Source organism: Sorex fumeus, unplaced genomic scaffold, assembly GCF_029834395.1.
Source record: "Sorex fumeus unplaced genomic scaffold, SorFum_2.1 ptg000171l, whole genome shotgun sequence".
Lineage (NCBI taxonomy): Eukaryota > Metazoa > Chordata > Mammalia > Eulipotyphla > Soricidae > Sorex > Sorex fumeus.
The window spans coordinates 569,086-591,285 of NW_026606228.1; the positions used below are offsets into that span (position 1 = coordinate 569,086).

A 22,200-nucleotide genomic window follows, 5' to 3' on the forward strand; every position below is an offset into this window, starting at 1 on the left:
TGTTCTCAGGGATCACTCATGCTGGGATGTGGGGGACCTTATGTGGTGCTGGGGATTGAACCACATTGGCCTGTAAAACTCAAGCGCCCTATCTTCTTTCTGTACCATTTCTCTGGCTCTACAAATTTATCCGATATCTGACAAAGAACAGAAAGAACATTCCCAGATTGATTATAGAGGTGTCTACCCTTGCCAAGAAGGAAATCCTACTCTGAAATAAAAAACTGCAATGAATAAGAGATTATTTACTAAGGCAAATACTTACCTTATAGAGTAAATGGTTTTACAGTGTAAATAAAAACATATAACAGCACAATTGTAAGTAAAATCCTTTATTTACAAAACTAGAATGGAGACAATATAAACGTAACAGATAATTCAGGACTTTTCATTCCCAAAATGCTAAATACATACTCTTCTCTAGTGCTCATGGAACACTTTCTAAAATAAATCACATAGTTGGACACAAGCTAAATATCAACAGAGTCATGAAGATTGAGATTATATCAAGTGTATTTCAAAAACACAATAGATTAACACTAAATGACATAAAATGAAAGTTGGAGAAAAGTCAAATATTTGGAGACTAAGGAAGAAGAGATAATAGAGAGAAGGGCACTTGTGTTGCACATGTCCAACCCCAGTTTAATCCCCAACATTGTATGGTTCCTTAGCCCTACCAGGAGTGATCCCTGATTATAGAGACAGAAGAAGTCCCTAAGTTCACCTGGATGTGCACCCCCCAAAAACATGGAAGATTAAACAACATTACATTACATGAGATTTTGTCAATAAGAAAATGCTAAATGAGGGTGCCAGAGCAATAGTATAGTGGGTAGGTCACTTACTTCGCATATAACCAGCCTGGGTTCAGTTCCCAGCACCTCATACTGTTCCCTGAACCCCTCCAGGAGTGATCCCTGGGAACCAATCCAAGAGTCAACCCTGAGTATCTCTGGGTGTGCTCTTTCAAATAAAACCTCCAAAAATTAAAGAAGAAAATTTAAAACCCTTGCATACAAATAAGAATGAAGAAATAAACTACCAAAACCTATGGGACACTGCATAAGTACCATTAAGATAGAAGTTTATAGCAATAAAAACATTTACATTAGGAAACAAGAAAAAGATCAATGAAATAATTGATATCACATCTCCAAGTACTAGAAAAAGAAGCGCAATAAAACTCAAAATCAGCAGAGAAAGTAAGTAATGAAAATAAGTGTGGAAATAAACAAAATAGAAATAAAAATTGGAGTATAAAATATCAGTACAACCAAGAGCTAGCTCTTTAAAAGAATAAAGCTAACTGGCAAGCCTTTTTCTAGTTTCATAAAAAAGAAATCTCATAAAATGATACAAGATGAAAATAGAGAAGAACAAATAGGCAGAAATATAAAGGATCATCAAAGACTTACACAAAAACCTTTGTGACACAAAACTGGATAAGATTGAATAAATAGATGCATTTTAGAAATCATACAGTATCACCAGACAAAAGATAAAGAAATAGAAATCTTTAACAGACTAATTATAAGCAAGACAACTGGAACAGTAATTTAAAAATCTTCCACAAAAAGCCTAAATCCAGACAGTTTTACTGGTGAGCTCAACCAAATATTTGAAGCCCGGCAAGCTACTGAGAGTACTGGATATGCCAGACACAGTAACAACAAAGTCTCCAATGGAGACGTTACTGGGCCCGCTCGAGCAAATCGACGATCAACGGGAGGGCCTTTACCTTTACCTTACCAATCTATTATAAATCTTTTCAAGTCTTCCAAAAATTGAAAGAATTAAGAATTCTTCCTGTTTACCTTGGGATTATAATATCTTGATGCCAAAATCAGTCATCACACACAAAAATTCACAAACTATACACGACACTCACCATAACCATGTCCTTCTCTCTTGGAAGGGAACATAACATGCCCCTGGACCCTGCACCAGGCTGTTTCATTCAGGGCACCCCAGAGGGGGGCGGGTGAGACCCCTCCCCGCCCCAACAGACCCAGCCCCGGCAGCAAAATACCTCCAAAACTCAACTGCTGCCATGCCTAAGGTCGCTCTTCACATGTTCAGGGTAAGCCTCACCCATGAGTGAACCTATTCCTGGATTATGCAGCACTTCATACTACACACCCTACCCATACTCCAAGAGTACCTCACAACTTCTTACTTTGGTGGGATTCAAAGTATGAGGCAACCAATCTTAGAGGGGCTTAATGGCCTTTAGTGAAATACAACAATATTCGCACTCCTTCACCTAAGGAAACTTTTTTGTAGCATTTTCAGTGAATTTTCATAACAACAATACAAAATAAATTATTTCAGTTCTGCTTTGGTGAAGGGGTTGGGGTTTGGGATGAAAACATATGAAATATGGTAGTAGGAAGGTGTAATGGTGGTGGGATTGGTGTTTGAATATTAAATGGAGTCAAATATTGGTAGGGCATTTGCCTTGCACGCAGCCAACATGGCCGACCCTAGTTCGATTCCTCCGCCCCTCTCAGAGAGCCCGGCAAGCTACCGAGAGTATCTCGCCTGCGCAGCAAAGCCTGGCAAGCTACCTGTGATGTATTCGATACGCCAGACACAGTAACAACGAAGTCTCCAATGGAGACGTTACTGGGCCCGCTCGAGCAAATCGACGAACAACAGGAGGGCCTTTACCTTTTTTAGCAAATATTGTGAACTACTTTATAAAATAAAAATAATTTTAAATGGAGAAGAGATCAAGCACCATTGGGAACAACCTCCTAGTGCTGAATCAGGAATAGGCCCAGAGGACCAATGGGTACGAACCCAAAACCAAAGAGAAAGGGAAAATTGAGGAGGAGGGGGAAGAGCTAAATAGACACTTTACCATAGAAAACAGACAGATGGCCACCAGGCATATATTCCTCAATACTTACTATAAGGGAAATGCAAATTAGAAGGACAATGGGATAGGACCTCATACCTATGAAAATGACCTATATCAAAAAGGCCAAAATAATCAATAGGGTAAAGAACTCACATTCATAGTTCATTGTGATGTTATCTGTTTCAGTCTCAATGGAAAATGGATATTTCTCAGAAAGATTAAAAAACTACCATATGTTCCAGCAACTCAAATCTCAGGTATCTGTCCAAAAACACTAGTTTGAAATGCACGCCTATGCTCAATGAAGTGCTATTTGAAGTAGTCAAGATCTGCTAACAACACAAGTGCTCAACAAAAAATGAAGGCATAAAGAAGATGCAATATATGTAAATTTATAATGGAATGCTATTTAGCTGCTGTGCGACATCTTATTATCTCGTTCTTACTTTGGAGAACCCGGCAGGCTACCGAATGTATAATGCCCACACGGCAGAGTCTGGCAAACTCCCCGTGGCATACTCAATATGCCAAACACCAGTAACAATGATGGGCCTCATTCTCTTAACCCTGAAAGAGCCTTGAATATGGCACTTTTTAAAATCTCAGGGCTAGGACAAAGGGGATGTTACTGGTGCCTGCTCGAGGCAATCGACGAACAACAGGATGATTGTGATCATGATCGTTATTTAGCTAATAGAAAAGACAATTCTTGCCTTTTGCAACAACATGAGTACAACTGGAGGTGATCATGCTAAGAAAGACAATTACATAATGATCTCAAACATATGTGATATATACAGACCAAAGAAAGAAAATACTGTCAAAATGAAAAGAAACTCTTAGACTCAACACAGAATTGAGGCTACTAAGCCAGTGAAGTGAACTAAAAGTATCCAATGGATGGACATTTGCATTTTGGTGTGGTAGGTATGGTTTTGTAACATTGTACTTCTCAAACATGTACACATTTTATATATATGTGTGTGTATATGCTTACATATATGTGTGTGTGTGCGTGTGTGTGTGTTTGTGTAAGAACAAACTTTGGTATCACACAGGTAGTAGTTAAGTTTTTAAAAATTTAAAACGAATAAAAATTTCCATTTTTTCCACTGTGTTACAGTTTGGGTTCTTGGAAAATACAAGATAGTAAGTAGTTACAAGTACTGGGTTGTAATATGAACACATCATTTACAGATGATGTGTGACTTTGATCAAACTATTCATGACCCCAAAGATGTGAAATACATTTCATCTTTGGTAAAATACATGGCTCAGCTAGCTAAATTGACCAACTATTTTGTCATTCCTGAGAATGAGATAGGGGTCATTTTGGCATGGTGGGGGCACATAAATGATAGTCTAAGGGTTTGCTCCTGGCTCTATGCTTAGGGATCAGTCCTGACACGCTCTGGGGTCCATATCGGATGCTGGGGATTGAATCTAGGATGACTGCATGCAAGGCAAGTGTTCTACCTACTGCACTGTCACGCTAGCCCAATTTTAAACTAAAACTGTTCTGAAAAAAGCTGGGATTACTTTGTTATCTTATGCTTAGGTTTTTGTAAGTATTGTATGTACTAAAACACTAAAAAGGACTCATATAAAACATATTGCGATTATTGCTTTATCTGCTTTGGTGGTATTCTTGAAAAATAAGTAGATAGCATTACTTTTGTCTACAAGTTAGTGTTTTCCCCATCTTTTTTCTAATTCATATCTTGTGAAATTAGCAGTGTATGTTAAAGTTGAAGGACAAACACAGGATGAGCTTGTATATCTGTGGTACACAGAATAATTAAATGAAGGAACATAATAGTTTAAAGTGGGGGATGCTTATATCACCCTTGATCCCAGATTTTAGGTAGGAGAATGACAAAAAGAAATCTAGGCTGGGAAAAATAATGAGAAAGGGAAGGAATGGGAGAATAGGAGTGAGGGCCCTTGTATATACTGGTAAGGTGGGAAAATATAATAGCTATATATTCAAACCATGGACTTAACTACAATGAAAATACAAGATCCAAAATATAACCACCAAACTTTATTATGTTTCTGTCAAGGTAGCAGGCTAAGGGGTTGATGGGAACATAGGAACACTGGTGAAGGGCAGTTGACACTGGTGGTGGGATTGGTGCTAGAACATCAGATGCCTAAAACTCAACTATCAATAACTTTGTAAGTCATATTTCTTTAAATGAAAATTGTTCTTTAAAAGTTAAGATAACACCCATGCTCTTTTAATGCAAATACACACATAAACACATATTTGCACATACACACACAAACTCACACATGTGCATGTATGCATACACACAAAGAATGAACTCATCTAAAGACTATAAACTGAACTTAATAAACTACTTTTATATTACAAAATTCATTGGCAAGAGGTTAATATTAAAACTCGAATTTATGGTATACTTTGATTAATCCTGATGTTCATCATAAAATATTAATCCTTAACATCTATAAAAGTTACAGATTTATTTTAACTTTCCCTGAATGCCCTTAAAGTAATTTATATTTCGGTGAGCTCTCCCAAGAAACCAGCATGTCCAAACAAGAATTCCATGTCAGTTAATCCCTTTATCATTTTAGAGGCTAAAGGCATTTAAGGAGGTTTTAAGGACTTTTAAATTTGGAACAAATCAAATCATGATGGCACCTGAACATTTCTTCTGTCTCCAGAGCATTTGACTTCGGGATAAATAAATGTGGGTACTTAGGTTTCTTAGTTTTTAGTTTTTCATATTTTGGATAAATTAATTTCTTTATTGCCTAGAATTTGTTCTGATTTATGGCAGGCTTATGATTTGGCATAACTTTCAATGATCTATATATTAAAATTATTGAGTTTCAAATATGAAAGTTGTCTGTCATAAGAGAATTCAAAGATCAGAACTTAAGTATGGACAGGAAACAGCTGAGGATAGATAAACTATATGAACTAATGAATTATTTACTAAGCACATATTTAAATGCCTCTGTGCTAGGTTCAGTGAAGATCAAAGGACAAAGGAACGAGGTATACAAAAACTAAGATTGAGGGGAATACTATGAAACTTTACCAAGTTAAAAGGTATTAGATATAAAATTGGGGGTATTGCTATAACTGGGAATAGTAAGACTCAGAAATCTAATTTTCTGTAAATTATAGCAAATTCACAAAAGTTGAGGTTGAAAAATAAATCCATTCTCCTAGAAGGTAGCATATCTGGAAGACCCTTCATCTTTTTTTAATTGAATCACCTGAGATATGTTACAATCTTTCATGTTTGAGTTACAATCACACAATGATCAAACACCTATCCCTCCTTCCACTAATGCACATTCCCCACCACCAATATCCCTAGTATACCGCCCCTTTCCCACCCTCCCACTGCCTCCATGGCAGACAATTTCACCCATACTCTTTCTCTACTTTTGGGCATTATGGTTTGCAATACAGATACTGAGAGGTTATCATGTTTGGTCCTTTATCTACTTTCAGCACACATCTCCCATCCAGAATGACCAAGACCCTTCATCTTTATACTCACACCAGGGAGGACAATTCTGTTCCTTCACTATCACATTTTTTATTCCCAATAGAAAGTAAAATTTATATTCATGCTCAGAGAATAATCCTGGACTTTTCATGGTTTTTCCATTTTTAGTATTTTTGCCAGCTTCTCAATATTATGAACCATTCTTCATGTGTGCACACTAGCTGAAATCCACAGATAAAGTTTATTAAATAATATTTGTCTTCAGGGATGTTTAGGTTGACATTTTGTAGCATACTCTCCTTTCACATATTTGTGTAGAAATTCCTTTTATTATGGTCCATATTCCAAATATACTCCTTTTCCTCTTGAGACTCTTTATTTTGAAGTTGAAAAGAAATAGTAGAAAGAGCTGTGAGCAACTACACGATAGTTGCTTTAATAATTTATCTAGACATACTTTATATAAACACATCTTTGATTACTCTCATTTTCCCTCTCCAACTTGCACAATACTCTCTCAAGCAACTAGTTTTACTAACTTTCTTCTTTGGTGATGTTTAAAGTTTGTTTTTTATTGCGGTTACAAATCAAATGGGAAACCCCCTTTTGAAAAGGGAATTATTTTTGCCATTACTTGCAGGGGTGAAGGATTTTACCTCCCATGAGGAGTACTGTTAGAGCAAAGGGACATTAACTATGCTGTGTGATATAGTATTGTTTGTTAGGCTGAGTGGACTGAGGTAGCATACATATATTTTAAGCTTTATTCTGCAGAGATGGGCGTGTGAGTGATTTCACACCACATAAAGCCATCTGGGGTCTAGCAAGATTGTGAGATTCGACTCATTTTCAGATATTGACATTACTATAACCAGATTTACAAAATTTGGTGACCAATGTCATGAGCATGATATGTTCAAATGATCAGATACATTGATGTGTTTACCTCCAGCATTTCACTGCCATTTAAGGCATGATCAAAGACATGGTCTTGGATAAGAGAGAAACCAAGGAACTAAGAAAGAAACTGAGAAAACTACTTGTTAGAGTTTAAAATCTAAACCAGAATTAATTTTTAAGTTAAGGGATAAATGTCTAGATCTCTGATATTACTGTAAGATTTGGTAGTGATATGAATTAAGTTGGGGTGGATACGGAGAGAGCAATATAAGAATACAGAACAATGTGATCCCCACCTTTACCTAGGAAAACACTGTACCAGATAGCATGTTAGATTGGAACACATTTTTGTTTTGTGAGAAAAAATGAAATTCTTGTAAATGAGTATTTATTATAAAAACACTGACAGATGATAACTTAAAAAGTGTGATGATGTTGTCTCCATTATCAGCATTAAGTCTTAACAAGCTCTTTATATGGAGGGACATTCTGATACATAAAGCGCATCTTGTTAAAAATTATTTATAATGTCTTATGCAAAGTAGGGGACATTATATAATATCTAAGTTATAGGCTCCTTGTGAAATACTGCTCTGTATGAAACAGTCAAATATTAGAGGTAAAATTAATTGAATTCTTCCCTTAGTATTCGCCAATGAATAAATATTACAATTCTTAAGAAGAAATTTCTTAAAATTAGGGAACCGTAAAGAATTACTAGTTCATTTATCACCTGTTGCGGAAGAGGAAATTTATGTGGGATCACTGGGAGTCCAGATGTGAAGGTTAATAACCTGGACATAGTAGTTAAAATCCTAAATTAAATAACAATGAATATTAGAATTTTCAGATGGAGAATGCAAATTCCAAATGTTGGCAGAAGGAATCCTTATTTTTAATTTTTAAAAGTTGTAGCTATAGAGGCCACCTACATATTTATTATTTCTATATTAAAATGAACCGTTTCCAGAATATAAGTTTTTTAAAGAATAATAAAATTCTCCCCTTTTACACCACTAGTAACTAGAAAATGAAAATACTGCTTTTTAACGCCCCCCAAACCACAATCTGTTCTTTAGTTTTAGAAGACAGATAAATGGTTAAAGTAAACATTCAGGGAATGTCTTAGACACAATATGGCATCAGCTCACTCTCTAATACAGAGTGCTGAATCATGTAACTTATGTTAACTGATTAACTTTAAGTATCTTTTAAGTAAAAAGTGGATTCAAATATTTTGCTTAGTCTATGTGCATTTTGATTATTTAAAATTTGATATCATATGTGTAGTCTATATAGATATTTTCCATTAAACAGAAAAGTCCAGTCTCAAACCAATATGACTACTGTTCATTTAATTACACACTGGGTAAAAATGGGCCAAGTTACTTCTACACAAGGAACCTGTTAAGTTACCTTGCTAGGCAGTTATTAGTTAGAGCTTCTAAACTTGGAAGGATTACAAATATCTGTTTGTCATTAGGGCTGAAAGGAAGCAGAGCTTCAGACTAGCAGAAATAATTTCACTATGTGACTTTACTAAGAGAAAAGGATTTCTCGCGTAAGATACTCTGGTAACTCACTGTAATATTACATGACTAAAGGTAAGGTAAAGGTAAAGGCCCTCCCGTTGATCGTCAATTTGCTCGAGCGGGCCCAGTAACGTCTCCATTGGAGACTTTGTTGTTACTGTGTCTGGCATATCGAATACTCTCGGTAGCTTGCCGGGCTCTCCTTATATGACTAGAGATAATTATGTTTTTAAAAAGCTACAGTAAATTATAGACAATAAAAGTCAATCTCCAAAAAATTTAAGTAGAATTAAAATGTTAAGCATTCAAACAAATATTCTATTGACATGACATGGCAAAAAATATTGACATGGCTTGACAAAAAATATCTTTAATGACTCAGAAGGTACTAAGAGACATAATAAAGAACAATGCACTTGTTCCTAGTTAACCAGAAATTCTGATTGAGATAAAGACAGATAAGGCCATTTTATAGCATTTATTTTGTTCTTCTCTGAGCTTTAAGCTTTAGGGCAAGGGAAAGTGAATTACAGCTCTCCTACCTCCACCAACTACTGTTATTCTGAAGACTTATAGTAGAAACTAATTTTACTATAATTAATTTATTCAAGATTTATTTTTATGTATTATGTGTCAGGCACTGTGCTGGGTGTGGAAGTACAGCCAAATTAAAAATAGACATAGAAGTGCCCTTAAGAAGCTCAGAAATTTGTGGAGGAGATGAAAAATAAACAGGCAACTGCAATGCCATCAGTAAGCATCAATTAGGAGTAAGTTCATAGCACAAGGGAACAATCATGCCTGGGGCATGGGACTGGGGACATGGAGGTCAGAAGTGATTTTTTAGTGTAAATGACATGATAGCAGAAATCTGAAGGATCATGTTAAATTCCTGATAAGACTAATTTGAATACATTTGATAAACAGGTAAAAAATTCTGAGACATAAATACAGCTTCTCTAAAAAATAAAGTCTATTTAAGTTATGTATTGGTACAAATGTTGTGACTTTTGGAAAATGAAATAACTGAATGATGATATTGCTATACTTGCTAAGAATACAGTCTCCTCTTTCTCAGCAAACTCACACTTCAAAATTTGGGACACATTCATCAGGTTTAGTCAAATCAAATCAGAGAAGGACGTGTCCAAGTTGAACTCAGTTTTGGACTTATTTTATCAGTGTTTCTCTTCATAGTGCACCTTCTTTAATACAGCATGTGATGTATTAAAATCATCCTGTTTTTCTTTCTGAGAAGACAGTCATATTATACCTCTCAATCTTCTCTGCAGCTAAGTATGGACAGAAACAATGTATTCTACTTCTAGGCCTAGCCTTATAGAAAGCTTTGTTGATTTCCTCTATGACTTCTTTTGTAGGCTAGATGGATGAAGAGCATCCAGTGTTTGTCTTGAAGTCATAAGTGGTTATGAAACTGCTAGGTGAAAGGAATCTGGTACAACTTGGAGCAGAAATTCATTCAACCCTCAGACTACTCATATTGGACATCAACATTAACAAGAAACAAGCTAGTATTTTAAAGTCATTTTAAATAATGGCTTTGCATAGGGCCAGGGAGATGGTAAAGCAGCTAGGGCACTTACCTGAATGAGCACCACCAGGAGTGATGCTGAGGACAGAGCCAGGTATGCCCTACCCACAAATAAAAAAAATCACCAGTGTGTATTTCTCTCTCTCTCTCTCTCTCTCTCTCTCTCTCTCTCTCTCTATATATATATATATATATATATATATATATATATATATATGTGTGTGTGTGTGTGTGTGTGTGTGTGTGGTCCTGTCCTCCCATTGTCCATAGATTTGCTCGAGTGGGCCCAGTAACATCTCCATTGGAGACTTTGTTGTTACTGTGTTTGGCATATCAAATACATCACGGGTAGCTTGCCAAGCTCTGCCGTGCAGGCGAGATGCTCTCGGTAGCTTGCCGGGCTCTCCAAGAGGGGCGGAGGAATCGAACTCGGGTCGGCCATGTTGGTTGTGTGCAAGGCAAACGCCCTACCGCTATGCTATTGCTCCAGTCCTAGATTTACATGTATATATATAAATATATATACATGTAAATATATATATATATCATAGGGCTGGAGCGATAGCACTGTGGTAGGGCGTTTGCCTTGCACTCAGCCCGGCCGAGCCGGGTTCAATTCCTCCACCCCCTCAGAGTGCCCGGCAAGCTACCGAGAGTATCTCACCCAAACGGCAAAGCCTGGCATGCTACCCGTGACATATTCAATATGCCAAACACAGTAACAACAAGTCTCAAAATGGAGACGTTACTGGGTCCGCTCGAGCAAATTGATGAACAACGGGAGGACAGACAGACAGGATAGATATATATGTTATCTTGACATGTCTATTATATTCACCAACTAACATACATTTTAGGCTTGTGCATGATGTTTTTCTTCCAGGAAGCTTTCCCTGCATATTTAAATTCATTCTGATCTCTGCTTTCTAACTAAAAGAAGTTGTTAATAAACATTATTCAATCAAGTTTTCTACAGAGAAAAATTGTCTTGAGGAAAAGAAGTGAATTTTATACATTACTTTCATATCTTAATGATTTCACTAGGCTTGGGCACAATATTCAAAAAGCCTTGCTAAATGAAAACATAGAACTATATGTCTATACTAAATTACTACAAATTTTACTAAATTGCATCTAATGTGAATAAAATAAGGCATCATATGATGTTGAGCTGCATCTGAATTTCTCTGAAAATTAGTTTACAAAGAAGGCAATGTTAATGTCTTTGGATGCTGATGCTGGCGCATACCACCGGTGGCTCACATTTTTATGTGATTTAACAGAAATTGTAGTGCAGGCATAAGCATGTTAAAAGTCTTTTATGAGATGTAAGTCATTTTAGCTACTCTTAGAAGTTCTTAGGATTTACCTCTGTCTCTGCATTCAGTGATCAATCCTTGTGGAGCTCAGGGGGTCATATGGGGTGCTGGGGATCAAACCCAGGTTGGCATGTGCAAAGCAAGTGCCATATCCACTATACTGTTTCTATTGCCCTTAGAAGTAAGTCTTATATCAGTCAGTGATACAACTAAGGATAAAGGATCATGGATCAAATTAATTACAAATAAATTTGATTATGTGGATAGCTATACTAAATAGTTCAGGTTCCCTCTGCCTGCAAATTCACTTTGATTTGCCTCTGTATCTTTGTTTTTATAATTAATTAATTAATTAATTTTTAATTTTATTAGTGAAACACCATGAGGTACAGTTGTAGACTTACAAATTGCATCTTTGTTTTTCTAAGCATAATGTTTTGAGTTGTAAAGAAACAGAAAAACCTCAAGAATTTACCTTAATTCGTTTCACTATAGATGACATAACAGAAAACAGAGAACACTGGCACCAGGGTCACATATGGTGATCTGAATTTCAGGCTGACTTTTGTTATAGATTAGCTATAGAACTTTGGATAAGGCATTTAACTATTAAGTATATGATTACATAACAATATCCTACCTATGACACAGGAAAAAATGATGTGAAGCTCAGAAAAACTAATTAAAGTACTTTAAAGAAGTATTATATTGGTAATAAGTAGTGCCTTAATTGCTCAATTTCTTCTATAATTCTTAAATGTGACTTTTCTAAGTCTAGACTCATATATAAAGAGTTCAAAAATTTTGACTTTTCTATGTTAAACAGACAGTGTAATATTTAGGTTCAGAAAGCATTTTTTCACATACTTCGTTGTAGAGGAGACTGGGAAGTATAATATGGCATTCTTTTTTAATTTTTATTTATTTATTTATTTATTTGTTTGTTTGTTTACTTATTTTGCTTTTTGGATCGCACCCTGCGATGCTTAGAGGTTGTCCTGGCCCTGCACTCTGGAATTTCTCCTGGCGGTGCTTGGAGGACCACATGGGATGCTGGGAATCGAACCCCGGTTGGCTCCGTGCAAGGCAAACACCCTACTCACTGTGCTATCACTCCAGCCCCAAATCCAGTGTTATTTTCAGAAAAAAAAATAATAGGGCGATCTTGTCATTAGCAGAGTGCCCTATGTTAGTTTCACAAGAAAGATGAGTGTTTTAACACAATATTTTTAGCTTATAGGAAATATTGCTCCATTGAACTATAGGTACAAAAAACTTCTAGTTTTCATAGGGTGGCTAAAGTTTTAAATGAGAGAACCAAATAAATGAAGCACTGTGGTTAAAGTTTCAATGAAAGAACAAATGAATGAAACTCAGGCAGAATCTGGGATGTCATACATGTGGTGTTAGGGTCACAATATCTAACAGCAACATCTAATAGTAATAACTATTTGTTATGTTTCCTTACTATAGAGAGATAGGGCTATGTGAGCATGAGAAAGATTAGAAATGGATGGTTCTTTTTCAAGTTAAAATGTACATATCTTGCTTTATTTTAAACTGAAGTCTCAAAAGATGCATCTAGACAGAGATTTAAGGGTACTCATATGGGTTAAGACAAATGAAGTTTATTAGATTTTAACTGAATTTCTTAAAAAGGGAGGGAAATTGGAAACATTGATTGAGGGAAGTCAACACTGGTGATGGGATGAGTACCACAGTGCTGTATTTATAAAACTCAACTATGAATTGCTGTGTAGATCTCGGTGCTTTAGTAAAATAAAAGCATTAAGAATTTGAAACATCAAGCAGATATATCTGGGACATTACTGATACACAATTAAAAGGGAAACAAACCATTTCACAATAACCTTTGTTAACAATTAGCCCAAGGAAGGAAAGTTGATTCATTGTCTACAGACCAGCAAAAAGTAATTGCAGTAACTACACTCTAGAGAAAATAAATATCTTTCAAAGTGTGTGAACAATGAAGAGGTTCTAATAAGAAAGCAAATAAAGTAGAATACCTTGGCCTGATTACTCAATAAAAATAGGTTATGAAGAATTAAGCCTGACAATGTCCACTATTCAAAAAATTGGGTTAACTAGAAGAATCAAAATTCCTGTAGGGTTGTTATTCACGTGCTGTACCCATTCAAAAACAATGAGAAAATTCCATTTAAAATTCTTCCAACAGAACATAAAGTAACAAAATAGGAGACTAACACCCAAGAGTGGCCGAGATTAGTACCAGGAATTTTGCTCCATGGCTTGGAGGCCAGCCACACATGCTAGGGGAAAAGGGAGCTCAGATAGAGAAGGGAGTACCAAATAAAGGGTGTTGGGTGGGTCCTCCCAGGATGGTAGAAGCATGCTGAAAGTAGACTATAGACTAAACATGATTGCCACTCAATGCCCCTTTTGCAAACCACATCACCCAAAAGGAGAGAAAGAACAAAAGGGAATGCCCTTCCACAGAGGCAGAGTGGGATGGGGGGATGGGGGTAGGGGAATACTGGGACCCGTGGTGGTGGAAAATGGGCACTGGTGGAAGGATGGTTACTTGATCATTGTATAACTGAAACCCAAGCACACAAATTTGTAAGTCTACTACTGTACCTCATGGTGTTTCACTAATAAAAATTTTTAAAAAATCTTCCAGCATCCATACATCTTGAATAATGAAGCTAAGACTGGAAGAGAAGTACACAAAGTTGGAAGTGGTAGACAGTTATTTGATGAAGGTAAGGCAGGGAGGCAAACACTGCATGCATAAATTTATACATCTATTTAATAGAAGCTTAAGAGCTATTTAAACCAATTTGGACTCAGTGTGACCACAACTACTATAGTAACCAAAATACACAAACACATTCAGACACAAACGTGACAGATTGAGTACAAAAGGTTGCCAAAAGAGCTATCTGATGAGACAAAAAAAAACCTTTTTGGTTTATTTTTCATTTATCATACTTTTTTTCTACTAAGCAATTACTTTTATAAGTTGAGACACCATGGTTTTCTATAATTCTTATAATAGGTTTTCATATAAACAATTTCCCAAACCCACAATCTTCACCAGAGGATCCACTTTCCTCCGCCATTATCTCTGGAGCCCCTCCTGTCTTCCTTCTCCTTTGGTAAGCTCGGTTCTGTGGATCATTTCTCAGTTCTTGTTTCTTTTGGCTATTTATTTTACCTTATTATATTTATTTATATCCCACATATATGAGAGAGATTGTTGTGCATGTTCCGCTTCTATGACTAACTTCATTCAGCATGGTATACTCTAGTTCCAATCACATAGTGGCAAACTGCATAATTTCATCCTTTCGAATATCATAGTAGTATTATGTTTTTAAATATATACACCACAGTTTCTTTAGTCCTATGTTCTTGGACAGTTGTATTGGTTCTGTATTTTGGCTACTGGGACTAGTGCTACAATATACATAGGAGTACAAATGTTTTTGTCAAATATTTTTTGGAGTAGATGCCAGAAAGTGGAATGTCTGGGTCATACGGAAGCTCAGTTGTTTTTAAAATTTTTTATTTATTTTATTTTTCTCTTTGGGTCACACCTAGAGAATGCTCCTGGCTCTGCACTCAGGAATTACTCCTGGCCGTGCTTGGAGGACCATATAGGATTCCAGGGATTGAAACTTGGTTGGGCCGTGCACAAGGCAAATGCCCTATCCACTGTACTATTGCTCTGGCCTCCATGGAAACTCAATTCTCAATTTTATTTGAGAAACGAATGTATTGACATCTACAATGACTGTATTGTCATCTACAGAGACACAGATAAACAAATGAGACTACAACAAATTAAGAAGCTTTTGCTATTCAAAAGAAATGATGACTAGAATAAAAAAAGAGACCCCACAGACTAGGAGGAAATACTTACCTACCACTCATCTGACAAAGGGTTAATATCCAAGATTTATAAAACACTTGTAAAATTTAACAGCAAAAAACCCAAATGGCTTTATAAAAATTGGGAGAAGGGGAGAAGAGATGGACACTTCCTTAAGGAAGACATACAGATGGCCAATAGGAATACAAAAAATGTTCTCTGTCAATTATAATCAGGGAAATGTAAATCAAAACGACAATGAGATATCAGTTCACATCAGTAAGACTGGCATACATCGTAAAGGACATAAGCAACCTGTGGTGACATAAATGTGGGGGAAAACGAAACCCTGATCTATTGTTGGTGGGAATGTTGACTCTTTCAGTCACTTTTTCACAAACTGTCCTTGGAATTGGACATCGTATAAGCACAACATTGCATTGAAAGGTGTTGAAAAAATTAAGATCCTTGTTAATAAGAGGATGGTGACTTTTCTAGCCTTGTTATGACTGAGAGATGTTTCCAAAGTCATTTTCCCAACTTCTTCCTCAAAATTCAGACACTCAGACATTTTTGTGAAGTTAGGAGAGGAGTAAAGAACATAGCATTATACATATGGTAGTGGGAAGGTGTAATGGTGGTGGGATTGGTGTTGGAATATTCAATATAATAAATTATTGCGAATAAATTTATGAAAGTAAAATAAAATTTAAAATGAGTATAGTGTTAAAAGCAAGAAGATTCAGTTGTGAGATTGAATAGCTTTCGAAATTTGTACTATATTGTAGTCCTCGGATCCTCCGCCCCTCTCGGAGAGCCCAGCAAGCTACCTAGTGTATTCGATATGCCAGACACAGTAACAACAAAGTCTCCAATGGAGACGTTACTGGGCCCGCTCGAGCAAATCGACGATCAACGGGAGGGTCTTTACCTTTACCTTTGTAGTCCTCAGTATTTGCCTTTCAAATGGTGAGAATAAAATCTAAGAACTACTAAGAACTAAGGACCAAATAAAATAACATCCATTCTACCTGCAAAATTTCTCTGAAAGTTTAACACAAGTGGTGTTAGTGTTTATAATTTTATTAACAGTTCCTTGGCACTGTGATGTGGTTTAGCTATTACATGATCACCTGCCTCAACATAGTTTGACTTAGATTGCAGTAACCCTATATAAAATATCAACACCTCTCTCATGCTGTTGGTAATGATCAATCAATAGAGCATCCATTTACCCTACCAAACTAGTATATGCTCTGGTTCTGTAAAGATCCACAACAAAATATTCGCAAACTGATTCAATAATTTATCAGAAAAACCATACATGATGACCAAGTAGCATTTATCCAGGGTATTCACAGAATGATTAAATATATTCAAGTCAGTCAATTTAATACATTATAGCAATACAGGAAAACAGTAGAGAAAGTATTTGACAATATTCAATATACATTCATGATAAAAACTCTCAACAAAATGGGTTTTGAAGGAACTTTCCTCAACATAGTTAAAGCCATTTACCACAAGCCCACAGCAAATCTCAGAGTCAACAGTAAAATACTGAAATTCTTACCTATAAGTTCAGGCACAAGACAAGGTTGCCCACTCTTAACACTACTATTCAAATATAATTTTGAAAGTCCTTGCCATAGCACTTAAGTAAAAAGATATGAAAGGCATCCAGATTGGAAAAAAGTAAAAATCTCACAATTGGCAGATGACATGATATTATTCATAGAAAATGCTGTGAGCGCCACAAAAAAGCTTCTAGAAAAAAAACTTATTTGTATAATATACTTGTAGCAGGTTACAAAATCAACACATAGAAATTCAAGGCTTTTCTATATGAAAATTATTAAATATAGGAGAGTAACTAAAAAATTCTATTCACAATTTTGCCTCCAAAAATCAAGTACATGGAAATCAGCTTAACAAAAGAGGTGAAATACTTATAAAAATAAAATAATACATTAATTCTAAAAGAAACAAAGGAGAATACAAGTAAATGGAAATAGAGCTCCTGATCATAGATTGCAAAAATTGATATTATGAATATGACAGTATTGCCCAAACATTATATAAATTCAATGCAGCTTGTATAAAGTTACTGACAACACTTTTTAAAGACATATATCAAACACTGTTGGAATTTATTTGGAGCAATAAAATGCCCCAAATAACCAAAGCAGTCCTAGGAGAAAGAAGATTCCGTACCACAAGAGAAATGATAGCTAGAATTAAAGAATACCACACAAAGTCGGAGAGGATATTGTCTCACCACTCATTTTTTTTCACCACTCATCTTATAAATGGTTAAAAACCAAGATATGTAAAGCACTGGTAGAATTTTACTAGAAAAAAGAAAATCAAACCCATAAAATGTGGGGAATAAAGTAACAGAAAATTCCTTAATGAAGATACAGATGGCCAAAGATAACTGAAAAAATGCTTTGCATCACTTTGCAGCAAAACAGAACAACAATGAGATCTAGATTAGAAATATTAATATGGGCTTGGAGCTGATATTGAGTTCTTTAATACATTCTTTTATCACACCATTGAGACTGTCACTTGCTTGAGCTCGAGCCCTCCCGTTGATCATCGATTTGCTCCAGCGGGCCCAGTAACGTCTCCATTGGAGACTTTGTTGTTACTGTGTTTGGCATATCAAATACATCACGGGGAGCTTGCCAGGCTCTGCCGTGCGGGCGAGATACTCTTGCTTGCTGGGCTCTCCAAGAGGGGCGGAGGAATCGAACTCGGGTTGGCCATGTTGGCTGCGTGCAAGGCAAATGCCCTACCGCTGTGCTACTTATCATCAGGAAAATGTAAAGCAAAACATTAAGATATCATCTCACGCCAGTGAAACTAGCACACATGACAAAGAACAAAACGGGCAGTGTTGGTGTAGATGTGGAGGGAAAGGGACTCTCATTCGTTGCTTGGGAGAATGTCAATTCCTCCAGTCTTTTTTGGAAAAAAATATAAACAATTTCCCCTAATACAGGACTTGATTGCCCATATCACCCAGCAATTCCACTTCTTAGTCTCTATCCCAAGAGATCCAAATGTCAGAAAAGACACCAAAGGGTAGGTAGCTTGCCTTGCATGCAGCTGACCTAGGTTTGATCCGCTATATCCTATATGGCTCCTGACCTTGCCAGCAGTGATCCTTGAGCAGAGAGCCAAGAGACAAGATTAAGTCTTGGGCACAGCCAAGTGTATCTTAAAAAACAGAAAAGGAAAAAGGTCTGCACTCCTATTTTTATTGTGTCACTATTCACAATAGCCAAAATCTGGACACGATCCAAGTGTCTAAGGAATGGTGACAGGATAAAGATAATAGAGTACATCTATACAATGCAATACCACTTGACTTTAAGCAAAGATAAAAACAGGCAATTTGCAGATATTGAGGATGAATCTGGAGAATATCACGTTGAATGAAGTTAGTCAAAAGGAAACAGACACAGAATGATCTCTTTTATATGCTGGGTACAATGAGACATAGTACACAAATAACAAATACCCAATGCAAAAGAAGCTGACAATTTATCTTCAGTAGAAACCATATGATGGTATGGGGAATGATGGAAGGGAAGGAATAAAGTATATTTGTGTGTGTGTGTGTTTGGGGGGGGGGAGAGAGAGGGAGAGAGAAACACTGGTGGAGTATGTGGTGCTAGAATATTTTTTGTATGAATCTCTGCAATTAAGATTTGTAAATCATGGAACCTAAATTTATTTTAAAAATGTCTTTCAAGTCTAGCCTCACTAAGTACGATATATATTGGGTCCGCTTGAGCAAGTACGATATATAAAATGAGTCAAAGATTTTACCTTGATGGAGGCATTTTCTTATTAATTACACCAATTTCATAGATTCTTTCCTAATGACAGAAATTATCTGAGAGGATTACAAGAGATGCCATATACCAACCCAATTGAGTAGCAGTAAGGATTGCAATATCTATATCACTGGTTGTAAATCTATTATCTAGTCTGTACTAAGAGTATGGAGTTTTTTTGACTGCATTGTGGAATGAACTTCACATACAGAATTAGGGCCGTTTAAAAATTTTCTTATTTATTTTTAAAATTTTATTTTTGACTGAGGTTCTGTGATTAAAATATCATTATTGGTGGTTTTTCCATGCACATAATTCCAACACCATAATTAGGGCATTTTAGCAAATCATTTTCAAAATGTTTCAACTTCACGGAATTGACTGATTCATTCATTTTCCATTTAGCATTTCATCCTTGTTATCCATTTTTTATTCACTATATTGTCTTCTCTATTTTATTCTTTGATACCTTTCTGCTTTTATAGTCCTCTTGTCTTAGTACAAGAATTGCGGTTATGATCTAATTCTTTTTCCTTCACAAATTAACCCTTCTGTTCATCCCCCTTTAATTTTAATCACCTCTACATTTATTGAATTCCTATAGTGTTTATAACTCATATGACACTGTATACTGCTAGATTAAAGTCATATTTTTTCTCGTTTCCCTAGCCAGGTTGTATTTTAACTGTGGGTTGCTAATTAAAAAAGAGTTTAAAAGTAAATTATAAGTTCAATAATTATAATTAAAATATTTCCCACTATATACCAGATTGCTTGATATATGAAAAAACCTAGCAAGGCAGTGAAGCTCATGGAACATGGATCCTTTTCCAATGAGATATACTGGGATCATGATATGTGTCTGACAGAGTAGTTAAAACCAGTTGGAGTCTTATAAGTAGTATGGTGGGTCATTAACACTAGTGTCTTATTGACACCAATTAAGTATGTTGGAAGTATTAATTAAGATGATGGCATTGCTGAGCTGCGTGGGACGGGCATGGAGGCCCAGCTCTGGGCAACAAAGCTGAACGGCTCCAATTCCAAACTGGAGACGTTCCCAACTCCTCGCCCAGTGCCAGGGACTCTTTCCGGAGCCGCGGCCGCTAATGCGGCCGCGAAATATTTTCCCACTACATATGCCATATGAACCATAAGCTACCTTCTTAGATGGAAACTTCTCTATTTTATCTCAGCCACTAGAAACACAGTAGCCAATGACTCATAAGCCTATCTTAACTCACACTGCATATCAAGCAGAATAGTTACAGTGAACGTGAAGGACTAAACCACACCTCTCACAATGGTAAAGCAATGCAAAAGCCCGCCAAACTTTCATATTGAAGAGTCTAGCCCAGATGACACCAACAGTACTGTAGTGTTAGACAACCTCTCTGACAAGGAATTCAGGAGGGAGCTACTTAGGATGCTTAGGGAATTAAAAGAAACAATGGAAAGCAATGCCAATAGAAGACAAGAGGATCTGAAGGCAGAAATGAGGAAAATGCAATCAGAAATATCAGACCTGAAAAATCTCGTAGGCGAATTGAAAAGCTCAGTGGAAGGCCTCAGAAGCAGAGTAACAGCTGCTGAGAACAGAATCAGTGAACTCTAAGATGAAGTTCAGAGACTCTCCAGAAAAGAGCAGAAAATGGAAAAGAGACTCACAATTCGGGAACAGATGGCAAGAGAAGATCGTGATGAAGCCAAGAGGGGTAAGATAAGAATTATTGGAGTCCCAGAAGTACAGGAAGAAGACCTCGATGAAGAAGAAACTGTCAAAGACATCATTGCTACAACGTTTCCAGAGCTGAAGAAAACTTGTGACCACATTCAGGAGGCCCGAAGGGTACCAGCTAGAAGAAATCCGAATAAAAATACCCCAAGACACATTCTGATCAAAATGACCAAAACCTTAGACAGAGACAAAATTCTGAAAGCAGCAAGATCGAAGAAAGAAATCTCTTACAAAGGAGCATCCTTAAAATTCACAGCTGATTTTTCTGATGAAACCCTCATGGCCCGAAAACAGTGGTGGGACATAGTGAAAAAACTCAATGAAATAAATGCCTCTCCAAAAATACTTTACCCAGCGAGACTCTCATTCATAATAGAAGGAACAACACACAGTTTCACAGACAAACAACAGCACAGGAACTTCATAGACTTAAAACCATGGTTACAAGAACAACTAAATGGGCTACTTTAAGGCAAGAAAGGCCCCTCAAATACACCAAATTTTAACAGAACAATGGGACAAAATCCCATAACAATAATCTCTCTCAATGTCAATGGGCTAAACGCACCAATTAAAAGACACAGAGTGGCAGGATGGATTAGAAAATTGAACCCAACATTCTGCTGCCTGCAAGAAACGCATCTCAATAGTCAAAGCAAACACAGACTCAGAGTCAAAGGCTGGAAAACAATCCTACAGGCAAACAGCTCCCATAAAAAGCTGGGGTAGCCATCCTTATATCAGACCACATTGATTTCAGAGTGAGGAAGGTCATAAGAGACAGTGAAGGCCATTTCTTATTGATCAAAGGATCTGTACAACAGGAAGAACTTACAATAATAAATGTATATGCACCTAATGAGAGACCAGCAAAGTACTTAAAACAACTACTCACAGATTTGGAAAAAGACATCAATAGCAACACAATACTAGTGGGAGACTTCAACACTGCTTTGTCACCTCTTGATAGATCAACCAGACTCAAGCTTAGCAAGGACATACTTCATTTGAGGGAAACAATGGAAGAAAGGGACTTAGTAGATATATACAGGACACTTCATCCACAAAAAGCTGAATACACATTCTTCTCAAGCGTCC

The 22,200-nt window shown here is 36.5% G+C and overlaps 1 protein-coding gene across 1 annotated transcript in view; it reads right to left on the reverse strand.

The window, feature by feature from the left end:
• TENM1 (teneurin transmembrane protein 1) overlaps positions 1 to 22,200 on the reverse strand; it is a 784,494-nt gene that overhangs the window by 114,620 nt on the left and 647,674 nt on the right. The gene's annotated exons all lie outside the window — the stretch shown is intronic.